The 21,872-nt window shown below is 38.9% G+C and overlaps 1 pseudogene; it reads left to right on the plus strand.

Annotated features, from left to right (window-relative positions):
• Positions 1–6,378: 6,378 nt before the first annotated feature.
• On the plus strand, positions 6,379–7,131 carry LOC133040277 (small ribosomal subunit protein eS1-like; annotated as a pseudogene).
• The last annotated feature ends 14,741 nt before the right edge of the window (positions 7,132–21,872 follow it).

Raw genomic sequence — 21,872 nt, forward strand, 5'->3', positions numbered from 1 at the left:
CGGCTTGTCACCGAATGCACAGCCCCTTCCCCACCTGGTGACGCACTTCCCCCGCCCCTCCTCTTCGTCTTAAGCCTATTGCAGCGGCTGGGTACCCGAGATTAATAATTATCAGACGCCGCCACCTTCACCGGGGACTCGGGCATGAAGGGAGCACCTAAGTGACTCGCTGCGGAGGGGACTTATTAATATTATTATTTTTTTTTTTTAAGAAAAACTTCTTACTAATTCCGTGCAGCCTGGAGTCTTGGCTGCAAATACTCAAGCTCCCATTCCCATCTCCCTTTGCCCTGAAGGAATTCCAAATGTCAGTATCTGTGGCCTCCGCACACATCTGTGACTCTCTCTCTCTCTCATTCAGGAGAGAAAAATCAATCCGGCTGACGTCACATCATAAACAATTATCCCCAAAAGGATGGTGCAGAAGAAATTTCACCCCAGCTGCCTTCAAGAGAGCCAGGGGATTAATCGCGCATGACATGCCGAAGGGCTGGGAACTGTCATTAAAACAAAGAAACAAAAGAACCCACCCGAGTGGGGCTCTGGAATCGCACTGGCAACGCATGAGATAATTTCTGGGGCGGGAGGCGGGAGAGAGGGGAGCAGGCAGGGAGGGAGGCCTCAGATGGACTACAGCTAGCCGTGCGCGCCGCTTCCTCCCCGCTGGACCCGGGCAGCCGGCCGCCGCGGGGACCGCGGGGCGCAATTCTGCCCCGCAGCGTTCGAGTCCCGCCGCCAGCGCATCCTTCCGGCCCAGCGCGCACGTGAGCCGCCGCGCAGCCCCAGGCGGAGAGTGGCCGCTGCTACCTACTGCAGTCCCTGTCGGAAACCCAACTTTCTTCTAAATGACAGCTTTTTTTTTTTTTTTTTTTGCCAAGCGCCTCTAGGATCTATCTGCAGGCCTGCAAGCTCATTCGTTCACTCCAGTGGGGATCAGGCGGAGGACCCACTTCGGAGCCCTGGCCCGAGGGGCGGGTGGAGTCCGGGTTATACAACTTCCAGCGATGGGCTCTGGGCGCCGTGCTGCTGCTTAAGTGGGAAAGGTTATGACACCTCGGCTGCTGGGTTGAGACTCTGTCACCTGACTGGTCCCTAGGGGTCCGGGAGCCTTTCAGGGGGCCCCCAAGTACCAGAGGGTCTGGCGATCCTCAGTTCCCTTCTAGCAGGCTTAGCCCTCAGAGCGCTGAGGAAGCAGAGGGCAGGCAGAGTTTGGGAGGGAGGAGGAGACAGAAAGGAGATGGGAAAAAAAGGAAAGGCCTCTTCAGAACCCTGGGAGACAACAGCACAAGCGGGCATTTCTACCTCTACAATCTGGCAGCGTGACTAGGAGAAAGGCCATTACATCCCAGAGCAGTTGTGAACATCAAAGGAAATAAGGTGCTTTACACCATCAAGGTTGAATCTCCAATAATACTGTTTATTATTTATGTTATACATATACCCATGAACTTTTGATATTGCCCAACCATGGACATAGTCTAGTTCTTTCTATGAGAGCAAATATTCTATGAGAGAGGTATTGGTGGCTGAGAGCTACTAGAGAAAGTATAACTAGAAGAGCTAACTGAAACCATATTAACAGACGAGAAAAATTCAGTTCCTTAGCAACTTAGAAGTTTTGAAAAACTCATTGTTCTCCCTAAGGACACATATTTCAATGGCCTTGAAATTTCAAAAAGAAACTCTCCAGGAGATACAAATACTTATGCCTTTTCCCTTATATCTGTGAAGCAGTTGAATTTTAAAAGAGGGAAGAATTATGAAGCAAAACATAGTCTTGAGTACAATTTACAGTTCTCTGAAAACTGCAATAGTATTATTGCAAAAAGCAGATTGATTAGTGTGGGAGCCTTTAGCCAAACGTTTTATAACAGTTAAGAATATGGATAGATATTGGTGTCAAACACACTGAGATCAAGTTCTGTCTCTGCCACTTCATGAGCTCTGTGACCCTGGACAAGTTATGTAATTCTTTGTGACTCATAGCTTCCTTATTTGTGAAATGGAGATAATAGTACCAAGTTCATAGGACTATAAATAGTACTAATAACAAATCTTTATTAATGACTTACTGTGTGCTAAGCAGTGTCCTAAATACTTTGCCAGTAAATTTCTTAGTATTGTGTCTGGAGTATAATAAACCCTCCATGTTGTCTTTTTAAGATTATTTCTACCAAAGGGCTACCAGAGGCATCAAAGAAGCTCGTAGCCAACTGAGAGTTATACCACATACACAGAGAACAACTTAGTGAAAGATTAGGTGATGCATCCAGAGGTGTAATGTTGTTAGAGAGTTCTCAGAGACTGCTGTGTAGAACAGTGATTACTGAATAATATAGGGAACTCTAAATTAGAAAATTGTCTTAATATGGAGTCTGGAGGTAAGTGCAGGCCCTGAGGTGCAGGGCTAGGCAACCTTGTCAAAGATGTAAGGGGAAAGGAGAGCCAGGAAAGCCCAGACTGCCTGCCTTTTCTCACCTAATGTGAGTTTTACAGTGCGTTAGAGCAAACCTCTCTGATTCGGTGTGGGCACACATCAGTTTTATTTGAGACTAGCCAGAGACAGGAAGTGGAGAAGGAAACAGCAACCCACTCCAGTATTCTTGCCTGGAGAATCCCGGAGACAGAGGAGCCTGGTGGGCTGCCATCTATGAGGTCGTACAGAGTCGGACACGACTAAAGCGACTTAGCAGCAGCAGCAACAGAGACAGGAAGACAACTCAGAGATTCTTTTGGTTAGTGGAGTGTTCACAGAAAAAAGGAGTGTCTAGTTGTGATTGCTAGAGAAGGAACAAGAAAGGGATGTATGGTAAAGGTTGTTAGGTCAGTATCAAGACTGGTTAAACTTTATGTAAGCTTATAAAAAAAATTACCATCAGTTATAAAAGCAGCTGATGAGCAAAGTTCTGCTTCAAATAAAAAACTGTTCAAGTATGTTATCAGAAAAGGATTGCACATTCTAATTTTTTTCATAGGTTTTTTGGGGGAAAAAAGTTATTTTCTCAAGAAGAAAGTACTTTAGATTGTAGCCCCAATTTCATTCCTTCTTAGGATAGCTTTTTCTTATCAAAGAGTACAAAGGAGAATTTCTAGCTGCTATAATAGTGAAATATTTTTTTTCTTTTTTCTAGTTTTAAATGGAAGACAAAGGATCTGTGGAAAAGATCAGGCAAATTACTGACTTGCCCCGAAGTACAAGGGCTATGCAAGAGTCTAACCCAGGGTGGCAAATGTGTGCCCAGATCACACCAGGCTCTCAGAGAGTGCCTAAGACTAGTCCAAGACCCAAAAACTTAATTGCTGAAATCACTAGACATTTAAAATTTTTTTCTGAAATAATATTTGTATGCTAGTGACGCTTTGCCAACCAATGCGAAGAACCAAACTGTTGGAAAAGACCCTGATGCTGGGAAAGATTGAGAGCATCAAGAGAGGAGAAAGGGACAACAGAGGATGAGATTGTTGGATGGCATCACTGACTCGTTGGTGCTGAGTTTGAGCAAGCTCCGGGAGATAGCGAAGGACAGGGAAGCCTGGCGTGCTGCAGTCCATGAGGTGGCAAAGAGTCAGACACGACTTAGCGACTAAACTGAACTGAACCAAAGTCCTATTACACTTAAAAAAAAAAAAAATCCTATTATATCATTTACCATACACATTGAATTTCTTCACTATTTCTCAATTATAGTGTGTGTGTGGTGGGGATCAGGAATCAGCTTATATTTCAGAAAGAGAAAGAAAATAATCAGAACTGAGTCACAAAGGAAGAAACAGAATTAACACAAAAGAAAAGATTTTAAAAATGGACCCAGATATATAGCTCTAAGATAGTGACCTCAGGATGACATTGACTCTGTCCCTCTTGCTCTCCCTGCTGAAGCAGTTCAGTGAATGTCAGAAGGAAAATATTTTCTAAGCTCTGGAAATCAGAAAGGGTCCCACTTGAAGAATTAGATTTCCATGGGAAGAAACAGGTGAGGAGCCGAAAATATGTATACCCATGCTCAGTATATTTCTATTCTTTGTTAAGAAGAAAAACCCCAACTGGAACTGCCATGGGCAGAGAAGGAACCTTATGGGTATCTCCCAGTAAGGAAAGCACTGCAGAGCTGAGGGAGAGCAGGAATTCAGTCCTCCGGGAAGCAAGGTGACCAGAACCAAGTATTCACAACTCTGTTTCTCCCAGCCCATCAACTTCTTTTTGCTTCCTCGTTTTTCTGCCTGTAATCAGAGAGCTGGCCATTTAAGTCCTTCAGGCTCATATCTTCATAGCTTGACTATCCAAGATCTACTTCAGAAAAGACTTCCAGGAAGTACTCTGGCTGACTCTGGTTTGGAGCACTGTTCAAACTTTGGACCCATTAACTAGGCCAGGTTGATGACGTCTCATGATGGACTTATTCAAATCTAAAGTTACTTTGGGCATAGTCATATGTCCATTACTAAGACTAAACACAGGAGGAAAACAGGCACATTTCTATGACCAGCAATAATCTGAACCCCTAACGACTGGAGGGATAGAAGAGACATTGTCAAAGGAAGAGAAGGCGCTATTACCAGAATAAATGTTGGGAGAGCAACTATAAAACAAAAAGTGTCCATCATGTAGACATTACTCAGCAAACCTAAGATAAAATTTGCAGGAGGATTCATGATGGCAGAGGAACTCAGATACCATACTCACGGCATTTAGCATATGTGAAAGGTTATTCGTATTTTCTGACTCACTACATTCAGGGGGCAACTTGCAGACCCTATAGTCATCCTCTTCCTCTCTGTGGGAAAGGAGGACAGAAAAGAAGAGAACTCTCCCTATTTGTTGATCCACAGACAACAAAGACATGCCCTAAAACGTTTGCCACCCCTGGGTTCATCACTTCCCAGAGAACCACGTATCTAGATCTATACCAGTAGTGCAGGAACTTCTGTCAGCTGGGAGTACTGCTATATCTAGACTTACATTGACAAAGATAAGCAGTAAACACTGAACACCGCAGCAGAATCAGCGATTTCACAAGAGGGGGAGGGTAAACAATCAGAGCTCCACTAAAGTGGAGGAAATGTAGAAAACCAGAGAGGCAATCTTTAAAACATCAATTTTTGACTTGGTAGAATTTCAGGGACATAGCAGCAGTAAACAAGAGCAGACTGCTCTGATAAGAGTGTACTGAAGGCCAGAAAGAGAGCATGCAAGTAGTAAAAGCATTCTTATTAAACTCGTTAAATGTTATAACTATAATAAAGATATGATACTGATAAGAGGGAATATTAATGGGCCCGGTGGCAATATGCTTGAAATATAGACTGTCCCAAACACAGTGGAATTTTTTTCTCTTTGATGAATCAGTTAACTCAGATAAAGCCTTAACAGTTTGAGAAAGTAAAAAATAAAGCTCTGAAATTCATTCGTGAATTATAAAATCTAACAAAAAATAATTTAAAAGTAGCTCAATCTTGCTTCTGAATATTGATGCAAAACTTTTACATAAAATAACAGTAAATGAAATCTAGCTTTTCAAAAGCTTTATATGTATTTATATATATTTAATATACATATATTACAGATATGCTAATAAGTTAGACTTTATCTTAAGGGTAAGAAAAAGTAATTCAACATTAAGAAATCTAAAGTATTAGTCACAATTTTAAGCTATTGAAAACAAAATTATGTAATTATCTCCACAATTGCTGAGGAGATATCTGATCAACTTTTATCACTCATTAAATAAATAAAAATCTATTATAGAAAGATATTTTTAAAAGTTCCTTGGTATGATGAGATAAGCAAATCTCTTCCCTAAATCTGTCATCTTGTTAAATGGAGACGTGTTGAAAACCATCTTTATTGAAATCAGAAATAAGACTTAAATTATGCCTGTTATTTAATACTTAATACTGTTCTATGTATGCTGGCCAAAATATTAGGGATAAAAATTATAAAATTGTGTCAAAGATTGTGACATGTACAGCATTTTCTCTATTGGAATACACAGGAAGACTGCATTTGTTGGTTTTCCTTGCATCTGGATGGAGTTATATGACTGAAATAAGACAGTGGAATTTCCCAGGCCTGGCCTTTACTGACACCCTACATACTCTCCATACCTCTTTTTCCCCTTCCAAATGGGAAAGAGCTGCTTGATGTTCATTAGACTTCAAATGCGCAAAAACTAAACTTGTATTGTGTTCATCTCTATACCGTTTATAAACACTATATATGTGAATATGTACAGTTTGCATATTATAAGTGTGTATAATCTTTTGTGAATGATATATCCCAAAGTATATATCTTTAAAAGAGCTTGAGGGAGAATAATCCAAACAGGGGACACTTCAGGTGCAGAGGCCATCAAAAGGGAAAGGATGATGAGCAGCAATATGGTACTTGGCAAGAACAAGTGCCTTACAGAAGGCAGCAAAAAGGAAGCCAAGAAGGATGTAGTTGACTCATTTTCTAAGATTGGTATGATGTGAAAACACTAGCTATGTTCAACATAAGAAATACTGGGAAAACACTAGTCACAAGAACTCAAGGAAACAAAATCTCATCTGATGACCTCAAAGATCATCAAATTCAAGCTAATTACTGAAGATGTTCAGTAATTAAATCAGTAATTCAGTAATTCCAAAAACTGCCTAATTTCCAGGGCTTGCTTCTTACCTGTGACAGACTGTACTCCCTGGTCAAAAAATGGCAGATCATGATTGAAACTCATACTGATGTCAAGCCTACCCATATTGTTTGCTTCATCTATTCTGTGTGAGTTTTACTAAAAATGCAACAATTAGATTTGGAAGACCTCCTATGCCCAGCACCAACAGGTCTGCCAAGTCTAGAAGAAGATGATGGAAATTGTAACCCAAGAGGAGCAGACAAATGACTTGAAAGAGGTAGTCAATAAATTGATTTCAGATAGCATCAGAAAAGACATAGAAAAAGCTTAGTCTATTTATCTGCTCCATGATGTCTTTGTTAGAAAAGTAAAAATGCTGAAGAAGCTCAAATTTGAATTGGGATAACTCCAGAGCATCATGGTGAAGATAATTTTTGGAGAAGCTACTGGAGATGAGACAGGTGCTAAAGTTGAATGAGCTAATGAAAATGAGCCACCAGTCCAAGAATCTGTTTAAAATTCAGACAATTAATGATTATAAATAAAAGATCTTATTTGTGATGTTTAAAAAAACAAACAAAAGAACTAGGTATGTTCTGGAATCTAAAACTGCACTGTCTGATACAGTAGTCACTACTACATGTGATTATTTAGCAACTGAAATGTGCCTGGTCTGATAGAAAAAAAACTTATGGTTACCAAAGGGGAAAGGCATGGAAGAGGGATAAATCAGGACCTTGGGATTAACATATATACACTACTGTGTATAAAATACATAACCAGCAAGGACCCACTATATTTTATATACTATATCATACAGGGAATTATATTCAATATCTTATAATAACCTATAATGGAAAAGAATCTAAAAAAGAATATATATATATATAGTATGCAACTGAATCACTTTGCTGTACGTCTGAAACTAATGCAACATTGTACATCAACTATATTTCGATAATTTCTTTAAAAAAGATATGCGACTAGTCTGAATTGAGATGTGATACAATGTGATCACATACATTATGTGATAAAATGCACACTTGATTTTGAAGAGAGGACAAAACAAAGAGAGCCTAAAATATCACATTTATAAATTTGATATTGATTACTTGTTGAAATGATAATATTGTATATATTTGAGTAAATACAATATATTAGTAAATTAATGGTGTTTCTTTTTAATGTGTGTACTTGAAAATTTTAAATTATATATATGGTTCACTTTTGTGGTCCACATTATATTTCTGTTTTTCTTCTGGAGACTGACAGAAAACCAGTAATAAACATTGTGGGTAAGTACGGGATGAGTTAATTTAAGAGGTTATATGTTAAGGGTGTATATCATGACCACATTCACATTTATTCATTTTTACCCAACAAAGAACTGTTAAGAATTATCTATACCCACTGTGTCAGTGGCACAGTGACACAGGCACTGTTTCAGGTTTGGGGGACACAAAAAATGGAAAAGACATAAACTTTTCAAGAAGCCTGTAGCACAGGGGAGGAGGCAGATAAGCAAACCAAAAATTTATGATACTGGTTTACAAATGTTCAGAGTTAAGGCAACACAAAAGAGGGGCACCTAGGGTAAAGGCGGGGGCAAATAAAGCTTTCAAGAAGAACTGCTTGACCTGTCTTTTAAGGGCAAATAGGATAATCCTATAGACCCATCCTTATCCAGCCCTACTTCATTCTTATTTCTGCCCAACTTGGATTTTTCTGATAGCCTTTTCATTGTTCAGTGGTCGACAAAAATGCCCATCGTCAAACTTTAGCATCAACTTACTTAAACTCAATCCTGGTTTTCCTTTAATGATACATTTTCTCTTTCCTCTGTATCCACTCTACTGGAGACCATCTCTCTCTGCCATATCCTACTCTTCATGCCCAACACGCTAGGTGAGAAGGGGGTGACATTGTCTTACTTCCCCATTTCAGCTTCTGTGTCAATCATTTGTTGCCATTGCCAAAAACATCTTCTAGGTCCTTCCTGCCTACTTCTCCCACGTTAGTTGTTTTTCTTTGTATTATATCAACCCCAGACCAACTTCAGGTCAAGTTTTCCTCTGTGACTTCAGCAACTATATCACAGTCCTCTTTATCTCACCACCTGGCCTCATTTTTCATGACTTCAGCATCTCTTCTATCATCCAGCATACCTACCTCACAGTTCCTTGAGTTTCTCAAGTCTGATGATCTTAATTCTCTTACTATTTTGATCTTAGTCACTAAAAGTATAGCCATATTTTGGACCTCATCTTTTTATTTTAATTTCTTTGACTGAACCTTTAAAGAAATAGAGGTTTTTACCTAACCTCTAAACTATTTATCCACCCTTCCCTACCCTCCACATACCACATGTATCCCTTAACACCTCCTGAATCTGCCTTTGCTTTACTGTGATCTCTAGGGCTGTGGCTCTTCCTTATTCGCTTCTCATAGCCTTGGGAGTAAAATCTGTGGTGAGCTAAGAAAGCAGTCCCTCTCTCAAAACTCAACAATATCTGTTCTAGTTCTATAACAATAATATCTGTTCTAGTCATTTTCTCCTGGCACTCATGTGGAATGCTTGCTTTTATTTTGATAAATGTCATTCTTCAAGGTCAAACTCAAATTCTTACCAGGAAACCAAACACAGGGATCTTTCCTTCTTTAACTCCTACTTTAGGAACCAAATCAACTTTTGATTATATAGCTTAGCTTAAGTTATCTCCAGATTATTTCTTATTTACTAGTCATTGCCCAAGAGAAATCTATAAGAAAAGAAACATACTTTCTATTTCTTTGATGTTTTCTAAACAAACAACACAATAATGGATATATATTTGGTGATTAGAAAATTATTTGATAAACAAATATATAATTTTTATTTTGGTGTGTAAATCCAGTAATAAAAATTATTCTGCTTATTCTCATAATTACTTCTACCGAAAAAAAATTGAGGAGAAAATAAAAATTTCTTGTTTGATCTCCTCAGAGAGGTCTGTGAAAATCCCAGTGGGAGTATAAGCCTGGCAATTGTTTATCTGATTGGATCCAGAAGCTGGACCTGGTTGTGTGAAGCTGTTATTAGAGCAATCAGAAAAAGAAACTACAGAGCACCATGATAACAGCTAAAGTTTAGAAGCATCTCGTAGCATTCTTTATTTTATTAAGCACTCTACAGGCAGTCTGTTAAATGCTTGGTGATTATTGTTTCAATTCCTCCAAACCTCTGAGTTAGGTATTCTATTCCCATTTTACAGATAAGGAAATAGACTCAGAACTAGTAAATGACTTGTCCAAGAGAATAGCAAGTATCAGAGACGGGGTTTGAACTCACATCTGACTCTAAAGCCCATGACTTACCCTTAAAATTTGATGAGTTTAAATTTGTTCTGTGACTAGTAATTGATTTGGGGGGGTCTAATATTTCTCAATTCCTTTGGTAATACAAGTCACTTCTTTAGGGAGAAATTCCCTTCTTCTTCCCACCACACTCCATCATGAAGAAGAAATGGTTGCTATCATCTCTCAACATGACAATGCCTCCTTATCCATAATATTTGGTTGAGGGATAGATAGCTACCCAAATAGAGTCAACACCACCTGATTTCCAGATCACGACCCACGCTGGCCCAGTGAGGATTCTTCTTCAAGAGTCAAGAGACTAAACCTGTGAGTGAGGAGTCTTTTCCTGTTAGGTATTCCAATTAGAAGAATGTAAACCTGAAGCCATGGCATGTCCCTCACCTCCTGAAAGAAGACTGTGTGCAAGAGAGAATAAAACTGACATGGTGAGAGAGAGAAGGAGAAATAGCCCTATTGCTAGCAATCCCACTTTTTTCCTTTACTGCTGACCTTCTCATGGTTACAGGAACCAATAACTTCCCATTTTGCCCAAGCCAGTGCTTTCTGTCATTTGCAAAAGAGTCATAAATGATTCAGCCCAACCCAGGAAGTGCTGAAGGTCAAAAGTCAGTAAAATTAAGACCTGTTAACACAACGAAGGAGCAAAGGAAGTGTTGGAAGCAAAAGACAAAGCCAAGAGGTTGCCAATCAGACAGTGCCAAGAGTGGATCCATAGGTGAGAGACAGTGAAATTAAAGCTACTGAGACCATTTATCCTGCAAGAGCTCTATAAGGCCTGAAATTTTTTTTTAAAGGTCATTAGCCAAATAAGAGCCAGTAAGTCAGCTTATTCAAAAGCATAGATGGAGTAAGAGCAATAATCAGAATTTTATAAGATAAAGTCATTCCTGGAAAGAATTAAGCCCCAATAAAGCCAGCCCCATCTTAAAAGGGTGGCTGTTTTTTTTTTTTTTAAACTGGTATTCACTACCTTCTTTTATTTAATGACCATTACAAACTAAATAAATCATATACTAAACGCGAAGAGGAAGCTAAAAGAAATCAAAGAATTCAAATGTGTAATACCTCATACTGGCCAAGAATTAGAGTTATATAAAATTTACTCAGAGATGAAAAAGAACCTTGGCTCTGAGTAGACTTAATTTCACCAGGATGATGTGTTGAGGTTTAGATTAGATGAGAATTAGTCTTTGACAATGGACCGCAGAGGCACACTAATATGGTTGTAAAAAAGAAGCTTCCTCAGTCTGCATTTTCATTGCAAAAATATAATTGCAGGAGTTTAATTTCCTAACTGGGTTTACCTAGAGATCCATGTCCAGGAGAAGGCTCTAAAATGTAAATAATTCATTGGTTCATTAGGTGATTTTCAAAGCTACCAAGGACTTTAGTGCCCCGACCTCTAGGAGAAAGGGGTGAAGTCTTGGGTTGAAGCTTTATTTAGCAAATCCTTTCCATTCAAAACCCATAAGCTTCTTGTCCCAGTCAGCAAGTGTCCAGAAGGTGCTTTGTCAACAGATCCCATTGGAGGGGAGCACGGCTGGGAGCTGACAGAAGTGGGAGGAGCCTTGGGAGCTTCCGCTGCAATCTGGCCCCTCCTGTGAATTGAAAACAGCTTTGGTTTTTCAGCTGGAATTACATTACATTCCTTGAACTCACTTTCTGTTTTGTCATGTACCTGTATGCATATGTGGTGTGTGTGGTTTTTACACGTGTGTGCACATACAAGTGTGCTTATCAATTGTAATTGGGTGGTGTTTTCACATATTGCATAGTCCAATAAAAACTGTGGAATTTCCAATTACTTCTTGTACTTTCTGTGATCATTGTCCAGAAGCAGAGCAATATCAATCCAACTCACTGAAGAATCTGCCACTAATACAGTCAAGTAGATGGTTAAAATTGTGGAGGGTTGATAATTTAAATGGATCAATATGTGCCCATGGTTTAATGATAATCATTCAACTTTTTTTTGCTGAAGGTTTTAAAATTAGGGTGTGGCCTAGGATTTACACACAAAGGAGACATGCTGATACAATTGCTTCCCTCCCTCCCCCCGCCCCCCGCCTCTTTAAGAAAATCATTGTGCCTCTACTGAGTCACTTCACTGGAAATAGGCCATGGTGAAATGTTTCTACCATAAAAAGGACAAATTACTAAATTCTCTAAATCTTATCACTTTTACAGTTGACAATTAAACCAAATTATTACACCCATAAAATAGTATAAGGAAGGTCCTTGCTAAATAAATTATTTCAGTTTCAGGGTTTCTTGATAAATAGTGATAGAAATATAAATTCTATTAAGTCAGAAACTCTACACTCTAAATTGGATACACATGGCAGACTTGAGAAATGGATTTCAGATGAGAAATATATTTGCTTTATGGACCAAAGTGACATAGTGGTTGCTAATTTCTTTAAGGCATTAGCAGATTATAATTCAGTGTGTTAATTTAATATTATGGGTGATAAGCATTGCCCTAGTTCTAATTCTGGTCTATCATAACCCTGGGTGTATTTGTATCCCCATTTTCAAAATGTGCCTTTTTCTGTGCCTTTGAACTAATGTCACTGATACTTTTTATCTATAACTTCAAATACTCTTCTGACAAAAGCTAAAAAGAATATTAGTAATTACATTTATTCCTCCAGGAAGGTGAACCCTGGAATCACTTCTGTTTGCAGTGTGGTGTCAGTATGCCGAGGCTCAACTCTGGATGCTTGAGTGCCCTCCATCATTTTATCCTGGTCCGTATATCCCTGACCTCCCCAAAGTTTTCCTCCCAGCTTCTTCACAGGACCAGTTTATCAGGGGTTCTGGCACCTTTTCCAGTTTTACCAAACAATTTCTCTGGTATCCATCTTCCACTTGAAGTTTTGCATCACTGCATATAACTGCCACAGAGACCAGGAGTACTGGATATAAAACAACAATAGAGGATCACTCGTGGTATTATTCTGAGTTTGTTCAAGAAAATTGAGACTCTGCAAGTATCGATGGGTGTAATGTATATTTAATAATGAAGACAGGGTTTCTACAAACATGGCAAGAGCTGAAGGAGTATCAGTCTAAAAGCTGAATCGAGAGAATCAAGAAAAAGTCACAAATGTCAGACTGAAGCAAAGGAACAAGGAAATAAGTGTATCATTTATGGGAGATTTTCAAACCATTATGACTGTGAGGTGAGAGCTCATGAAGAAGTCTGGAAGCCTAACACATGAGATTATAATGACTTTTCAAAAATTCATTTGCTTTACTTTGCCTTCCAACTCTTAAGAAAGTCGTTCTCATTGGAAAACTCTAATCCAAGACTGAGTATGTAAGATTATAGGAAATGTACTCTCCAGGCCAACAAGGAGATTTTGAAAATACTGTTAAACTGACAACAAACAATTCAACAGAGTCAACCTCTTTGGAAATTTGACAACTATGCCTCTTTCCTTTGAAACACATTTAATTCAATAAGTAATATAAGGATATCATGCTTTTAATTAGCACAGTGTGACCATCCTTTGACAACCAAAGACCAGCAAGCCCTCTGCCAAAAGAGTAGACTCAAGTCTCATATACCATTTTAACTATATCTAAATGACACTCAGTATGCCAGGAAATTTGGAAAGCTCAGCAGTGGCCACAAGACTGGAAAAGGTGAGTTTTCATTCCAATCCCAAAGAAAAGCAATGCCAAAGAATGTTCAAACTACCGCACAATTGTACTCATCTCACACGCTAGCAAAGTAATGCTCAAAATTCTCCAAGTGAGCCTTCAAAAGTATGTGAACTGAGAATTTCCAGATGTTCAAGCTGGATTTAGAAAAGGAAGAGGAACCAGAGATCAAATTGCCAACATCCCTTGGATCATCGAAAAAGCAAGAGAGTTCCAGAAAAACATCTACTTCTGCTTTATTGACTATGCCAAAGCCTTTGACTGTGTGGATCACAACAAACTGGAAAATTCTTAGAGATGGGAATACCAGATCACCTTACCTGCCCCTTGAGAAATCTGTATGCAGGTCAAGAAGCAACAGTAGAACTGGACATGGAACAACACACTCGTTCCAAATCGGGAAAGGAGTAAGTCAAGGCTGTATATTGTCACCCAGTTTATTTAACTTATATACAGGGTACATCATGCAAAATGCCAGACTGGATGAAGCACAAGCTGGAATCAAGATTGTCGGGAGAAATAATAATCTCAGATATGCAGATGACATCACTCTTATGGCAGAAAGTTATGAGGAACTGAATAGCCTCTTGATGAAAATGAAAGAGGGAAATGAAAAAGCTGGCTTAAAACTCAGTATTCAAAAAACCAAGATCATGGCATCTGGTCCCATCACTTCATGGCAAATAGATGGGAAAACAATGGAAACAGTAATAGACTTTATTTTCTTGGGCTCCAAAGTCACTGCAGATGGTGACCGCAGCCATGAAATTAAAAGACGTTTGCTCCTTGGAAGAATAGCGATGACCAACCTAGACAGTATATTAAAACATAGAGACGTTACTTTGCCAACAAAGGTCCGTCTAGTCAAAGCTATTGTTTTTCCAGGAGTCAAGTATGGCTGTGAGAGTTGAACCATAAAGAAGAAAGCTGAGCACCAAAGAATTGATGCTTCTGGACTGTGGTGTTGGGGAAGTCTCTTGAGAGTCCCTTGGACTGTAAGGATATCAAATCAGTCATTCCTAAAGGAAATCAATCCTGAATATTCATTGGAAGGACTGATGCTGAAGCTGAAACTCCAATACTTTGGCCATCTGATGTGAAGAACTGACTCACTGGAAAAGACCCTGATGCTGGGAAAGATTGAAGGCAGGAGGAGAAGGGGATGATAGAGGATGAGGTGGTTGGATGGCATCAGCAACTCGATGGACATGTGCTTGAGCAAACTCTGGGAGTTGGTAATGAACAGAGAAGCCTGGCGTGCTGCAGTCCATGGGGTCACAAACAGTCAGATATGACTGAGCGACTGAATTGATCTGAACTGAAATGATATCTAATCCTCTTTAGCTAAATTTAGCTAAGGGGCAAGTATATGCCCCTTTGAAATCCTGCAGTATAAATATAAAATAGGTGATCATTAAACAGGTGATATAAAATATCCAATGTTGGATAATATAAAGATGAAGAGACAGAACAGAAAAGAAAAATTAATTAATATATTTAAATATAAGCAAATCAAAGCAACAAGGAAAATGAATGTAATCACTATGGCTATTATTTCTACAGGTGACAATTTGGCCATCATTGGTCTTTCTATCTTTGTTATTCCATTAAACTTTCCTTAGCTTCTTTGTCTACAAGTAAGTGGTTCAGTTGCTTGTGGTTCTTCGACCAATGGAGTTACCCAAATTCTCCTGAAGGATGTTTGTCATCATGTCTTTTCGGTCTTGGGTTTCTATTAATACATTTTCCCATTATCTTTTGCCAAAGGACAAAAGAGTACTAAGAAACACACCCACAGGATATTCTGTGTTATAGTCTTAACCTCTTTAATAGTGTAACTTTCCCTTTTTAATTGGAATGAATTACCCTACCCATTATTGTAATACCCTACTTTACTATGAACTAGTAATTATAGTAATACCCTACTTTGCTATTGGCTCAATGACATGAGGTACCTATAGTGGCCAGATGGCAGTAGAGCTATTATAAACTTGTGTACCTTAATAAAGCTCATTCATGCCAGGGGATAAGACTAAAAATTCAGGGCTTGCAAACTTGGTGAGATTTCTGGAATTCTAGGAATTTCTGGGGGTACAATGAGATTGGCTCTATAAAGTAAAGGACAAGTGGTTCCATCCAGTAAGAAAAGATATAAGACCTAGGGTGCCTCTTTGGATTTTGAGGCCAATCCATACTTCATCTAGGTATACTAGTACATAATAACTATTGTGTATCCCCTGATTCTAGGAATTAAGATCTTAAAGCAGAAAGCTCAAGTTGTAATAATGGGAATAGAAAGCTTGCTGGTAGATTGTGAGGAGTAACAGTAAGAGAATCCAACTCCATTTCCACCCTGTAGTTCCTAGATCCATCCATCTGGCTATAGGTGAGATAACATCACATACTGATTGCTGGTTCAAATCATATACAATATCCTTAGGACATTTCCCCAAAGTTTGTCAAGCTCCTAAAGCCCTCCATTTATAACTTACAGAGAATTATACTGTCCCTCTGGTCATAGAAATTGTCCTCTGTTGTGGTAACCCTTTCAGTAACATTTACATGAGACAAAAAAATCCTCACATTCTGTGCCAATTTGGAGAATTACATCCGCTTATCTCTTCCAGACTTCCTTGTCTACAGTTTTCCAATTCTGTTTTCTAACTCCATGACCATCAAGCTAAACTGTTTGTCACTGCCCACAAAACAGTATAGATTCACACTTCTACCTACATTTTCTACCTACATTTCTTCCAAGAAAAATGAAGAAGAAGGTGCATGCTCAAACTTCTCTGCACTGTGAGGCTTTCTCTTCACTAGTTTTCTTTCTCTTCACTACCTGAGTGGTGCTGCAGTGTCGCAGACGTCCACATTCAATTGCTACTAAGATACAATACAGAATCCTTTGTAAACACACTCTGTGTTTGTCAGTGAGATGATCATAGGGGATGATGAAGCTAGAGGTGCTGCTTGAAGAAAGGAAGTCTGGTGATGGGAGTAGCAACCAAAGGAGTCTGACTATGTAGTCTGGGGAAATGGCTTGTGCCTCCAAGAGGTACTTGGGCACTATCGTGTATGTACGGCTTCTACTTGATGATGAAGTGCTGTTGTATATATCTAAATTTATAACTTTTTGAGCCAGACAGCACACATCTTATGAGAGTAGCTTGTTTTAAGGTGAGAAGATTAGGTTATATGGTAAATTTGTGATCCATTATCTAACACATTCATTCTCTTTTAGGATCCAAAGTAAGTCCAAAGTTATTTCTCAAACAGACAATAGTTATTCACAGAAGACAATATAAATTTACTCCAAAATTGAAAAGGTCTGCACTGGTCTTTATCTATCAGTTTCAGTTCAGTCGCCCAGCCGTATCCAACTGTTTGCAACCCCATGGACTGCAGCATGCCAGTCTCCCCTGTCCATCACCAACTTCCAGAGCTTGCTCAAACTCATTCCATTGAGTTGCTGAAGCTATCAAATCATCTCATCCTCTGTCATCCCCTTTTCCTCCTGCCTTCAATCTTTCTCAGCATCAGGGTCTTTTCCAGTGAGCCAGGTCTTCGCATCAGGTGCCCAAAGTATTGGAGCTTCAGCTTCAGCATCAGTCATTCCAGTGAATATTCAGGACTGATTTCTTTAAGATTGACTGGTTTGATCTCCTTACAGTCCAAGGGACTCTCAAGAGTCTTCCCCAACACCACAGTCCAGAAGCATCAATTCTTTGGTGCTCAGCTTTCTTCTTTATGGTTCAGCTCTCACAGCCATACATGACTCCTGGAAAAACAATAGTTTTGACTAGATGGACCTTTGTCAGCAAAGTAATGTCTCTGCTTCTTAGCATGCTGTCTAGGTTGGTCATAGCTGTTCTTTCAAAGAGCAAGCATCTTTTAATTTCATGGCTGCAGTCACCATTTTCAGTGATTTTGGAGCACAAAAAAATAAAGTCTATTACTGTTTCCATTGTTTCCCCATCTATTTGCCATGAAGTGATGGGACCAGATGTCATGATCTTAGTTTTTTGAATGCTGAGTTTTAAGCCAGCCTTTTCATTTCCCTCTTTCACTTTCATCAAGAGGCTCTTTAGTTCCTCTTCACTTTCTTCCGCAAGAGTGGTATCATCTGCGTATCTGAGGTCATTGATAATTCTCCCAGCAATCTTGATTCCAGCTTGTGTTTCATCCAGTCTGGCATTTCGCTTAATGTGCTTTGCATATAAATTAAATAAGCAAGGTGACAACATACAGACTTGACATACTCCTTTCCCAGTTTGGAACCAGTCCATTTTTCCATGTCTGGTTCTAATTGTTGCTTCTTGATCTGCACCAGCTTTCTCAGGAGGCAGGTAAGGTGATCTGATATTCCCATCTCTAAGAATTTTCCACAGTTTGTTGTGATCCACACAGCAAAGACTTTGGCATAGTCAATGAAACAGAAATAGATGCTTTTCTGGAATTTTCTTGCTTTTTTGATGACCCAAAGGATGTTGGCAATTTGACCTCTGGTTCCTCTACCTTTTCTAAATCCAGCTTGAACATCTGGAAATTCCCAGTTCGCGTACTGCTGAAGCCTCACTTGGAGAATTTTGAGTATTGGTTTGCTAGCATGTGAGATGAGTACAATTGTGTGGTAGCTTGAACATTCTTTGGCATTGCCTTTCTTTGGAATTGGAATGAAAACTGAACTTTTCCAGTCCTGTGGCCACTGCTGAGCTTTCCAAATTTGTTGGCATATTGAGTGCAGCACTTTAACAGCATCATCTTTTAGGATTTGAAATAGCTCAGCTGGAATTCTATCACCTTAACTAGCTTTGTTTGTAGTGATACTTCCTAAGGCCCACTTGACTTCCCACAGCAGGACGTCTTGCTCTAGGTGAGTGATCACACCATCATGGTTATCTGGGTCATTAAGTTCTTTTTTTGTATAGTTCTTCTGTGTTTTGTATAGTCCTTTATCTATAGGACTTGCCAAGGACTCCATATAGCATTCATATCTGTCATAGACACTTCACCACCATTGGGTGTGCAGGTTTACATGGCTCAAGTGGCAAAACAGCTTGACTAGCAAGCAACCTGGACCTGTTGCATAGCTTTTTCTTGCCCTTTTTTCTGTTCAAAACTGGCAGTCTTATTAGATTATTCAGTAAATGGATCAAATCAGTGTTCCTAAATGAAGCATGAGTGAGTGAGTGTTAGTCGCTCAATCGTGGCTGATTCTTTGCAATCCTATGGACTGTAGCCCGCCAGACTCCTGTGTCCATGGGATTCTCCAGGCAAGAATACTGGAGTGGGTTGCCATTCCCTTCTCCAAAATGAAGTATAGATTATTTCATAATCCAAAGAGGCAACTAGGTCTACACCTTTTTCTTATTGGTTGGAGTCACTTGTCCTTCACTTTGTAAAGATCGTCTCAATGTATCCCAGAAATTCCTTGAATTTCTAGAAATTTCACTGAGATGTGAACCCTGAAATTTGTGGCCTTACCCCCTGGTATGCTTGGGTTTGTTAAGGTGTACAAGGATATTAGCAACTTCCTGCTCACTAGTTTCAATCAGCCTGAAAGCATCAATGCAAAAATATTTTCCCATAGAATCACTAGATAAACAAGGTCCTTGAGCACTGAAGCATTAAAGAGGTTTGAGGTAAGGCAACCTAGTGAAGGTGTATTGTTACTCCCTCTATATGAAAGAACACTTGTTCTGGTTGTGTTTACTAACAATCGAAGAAAAAGAAAAAAGCACTCATTAGATCAATAGCTACATATCAGATATTAGGAGTTGTGTTGATTTGCTACAGTAAAAATTTACTTCTGGTCAACAGTTTCAATTGACGTCACCATCTGATTAGGTTTATGATAATTCACTGTCATTTCCAAGATTTATATTTTCTCTGTCCTGGCCTAGTAGGTAGATTGAATGGGTAAAGTGGTAGAGACCAGTATCTCCCCATATTTCCAGTCTCTGATGCAGTATTACTTTTGGTTTACTATTTCAGTAGGAAGAGGCCTTTCCCACCATAATACCTGCCATTCCACAGATCAAGGTGCTAATATGAGAAGTCTGCATGTGTCTGTTCTAACTATGCATTCAGAACCAGGAAAATAGCCAGAAGCTTGGACTTACAGACAGGCATGGGTCAAAACTCCATCAATCACCTGTTCTCCTTAAGTCTCTAACTTTGACTAGTGGACTCCGGTAGCATTTGTGTTTTTAGGAATGAGCAGCCATTCAGAGTCAGTTTCTATTAATCCCCGGAAGATGTGTCTAGTTTCCTTTCTTCCGTGTGCAGTCATCCCAGTGAATGGACACAAATCCCTTTGGGAAGATTGGGAGGTAGACTTGTAGAACAATTTTTATAAGTATAGCAAATCTTTTACTTAAAGCAACCTTGAATATAGGGTATTAATTTCCTGCTGTGATAAACTACCATAAATGTAGTGTCTTAACACAATGCAAATGCAAGTTTATTACCTTACAATTTTGGAGGTCAAAAGTCCAAAATGGGTCTCACTGGCCTAAAATGAAGGTGTTTGTAGGGTTATGTTCCTTTCTAGAGGCTTTAGGGTACAATTTGTTTTCTTGTCTTTTCCAGATTCTAGAGACTACTTGCACTAGCTCATCACCCTCTTATGTTTCCAAAACCAACAGGGACCAGGTGTTTAAAGATGGCTCGTTTCCCCTCTCCTGTCTTCCCCGGGAGCCTAAGGGGATTCATCTGTTCTATTTACTGAGAGTTCCTTTAGGTAAATCTCACAAAATTGTGGGGGCCCTGATGCTTGGATGCCCTTGGAGTTTTTAAATTTCAGGGTTGTCCAGACTGATTCTCCAGCAAGTGATTGACTACAGCTCACATTTTTCTACTCGGTACAGGTGGTTTCCACTGTTGATGACTCTTCAGGGAAAAATACTGAACCCTTTCGGGGCAAGAACAAAATAACAGATTGCAGATAGACTAAAAAACAATTTAATACTCATCAAGAAAAGAAGTGAGAACTCTATTTAAAACAGCCTATATAGACAATGTCACTATTACACTTCTGGACACTAAGAACCGTGGGAACTTGGACAGGCCGGAAGCTATCTCCACCAATACATGGAAAAAGGAAAGATTTTACTTGAAACAAGAATAAATAGAGTCAGGAGAACCAGAAAAAAAAATATCTCTGATGACTTTTTGAGCAGCAGGACTTAGTTGTGTCTGAAACCGTTTACCTGAGTTGAAATTTTTTCTTTTATTTTTCAAAGGAAGCCTAGGGTTTTTATAATTTATAATTGTAAGACTGAAGAAATACTGTTATCAAACATTGATTAGGGTGATTTGGTTAAAGGTATTATAAGTCATTCAAGAGTCTTTCAAAGTAACTTTAAACAATATGAATTTATTGTAAATAATGTTTGATTTATTGTTTATAAAGTAATTCTCAAAATAGTGATAGCAGGAATATTCATATAACAAATGTTTTATTTTTTGTTCATTTTTGTCTGTAATACTTTGTACTCTAATTTTTCATTAATTTAGACTTCATTTTATATTATTGTATTTATTTTAAATTAACAGTATCTTTAATAGTATGCCTAAGTTATTTTTTTTAGATATAGATGATATACAGTCAGTATTCCCCTCCAAACTCTGCTCAGTTCTGCCCTATCAATAAGTGGCAGGTTATTAAGTAGGTTTCCATATATAGATTTTTGTACATATGTCTTATGCATAATTCCAAAGATTTTTAATCCATATACAACTAAATATAATTATATATCCCCCCCTTTTTTTTACACAACAGGCAGCATAATATACACAGCAATTTTTCCTTTACTCATTACATTTAATATCTAGACTAATAACTCCCAAGTTTAAAGGCCAGACCTCTCCCCTTAATTCTAAACCCACATGTCTAACCACCTAATTGGCATCTGCATTTGGGTATACAATAGGCATCTCAAAATGAACTTGTCTATAATGGAACTCAAGAACTCTTTCCACACCAGTTCTATTTCTAGTTTTCTTTTTTAAATTTATTTATTTTTAATTGAAAGGTAATTGCTTTGCAAGAATGTGTCGGTTTCTGCCATACATCAACATAAATCAGCCTTAGGTCTACATATGTCCGCTCCCTCTGGACCCTCCCTCCCAGCTTCCACACCATCCCACTCCTCTAGGTTGTCACAGAGCACCGGATTTGGTTTCCCTGAGTCATAGAGCAAATTCCTACTGGCTATCTATTTTACATAT

Source organism: Dama dama, chromosome 20, assembly GCF_033118175.1.
Source record: "Dama dama isolate Ldn47 chromosome 20, ASM3311817v1, whole genome shotgun sequence".
NCBI lineage: Eukaryota > Metazoa > Chordata > Mammalia > Artiodactyla > Cervidae > Dama > Dama dama.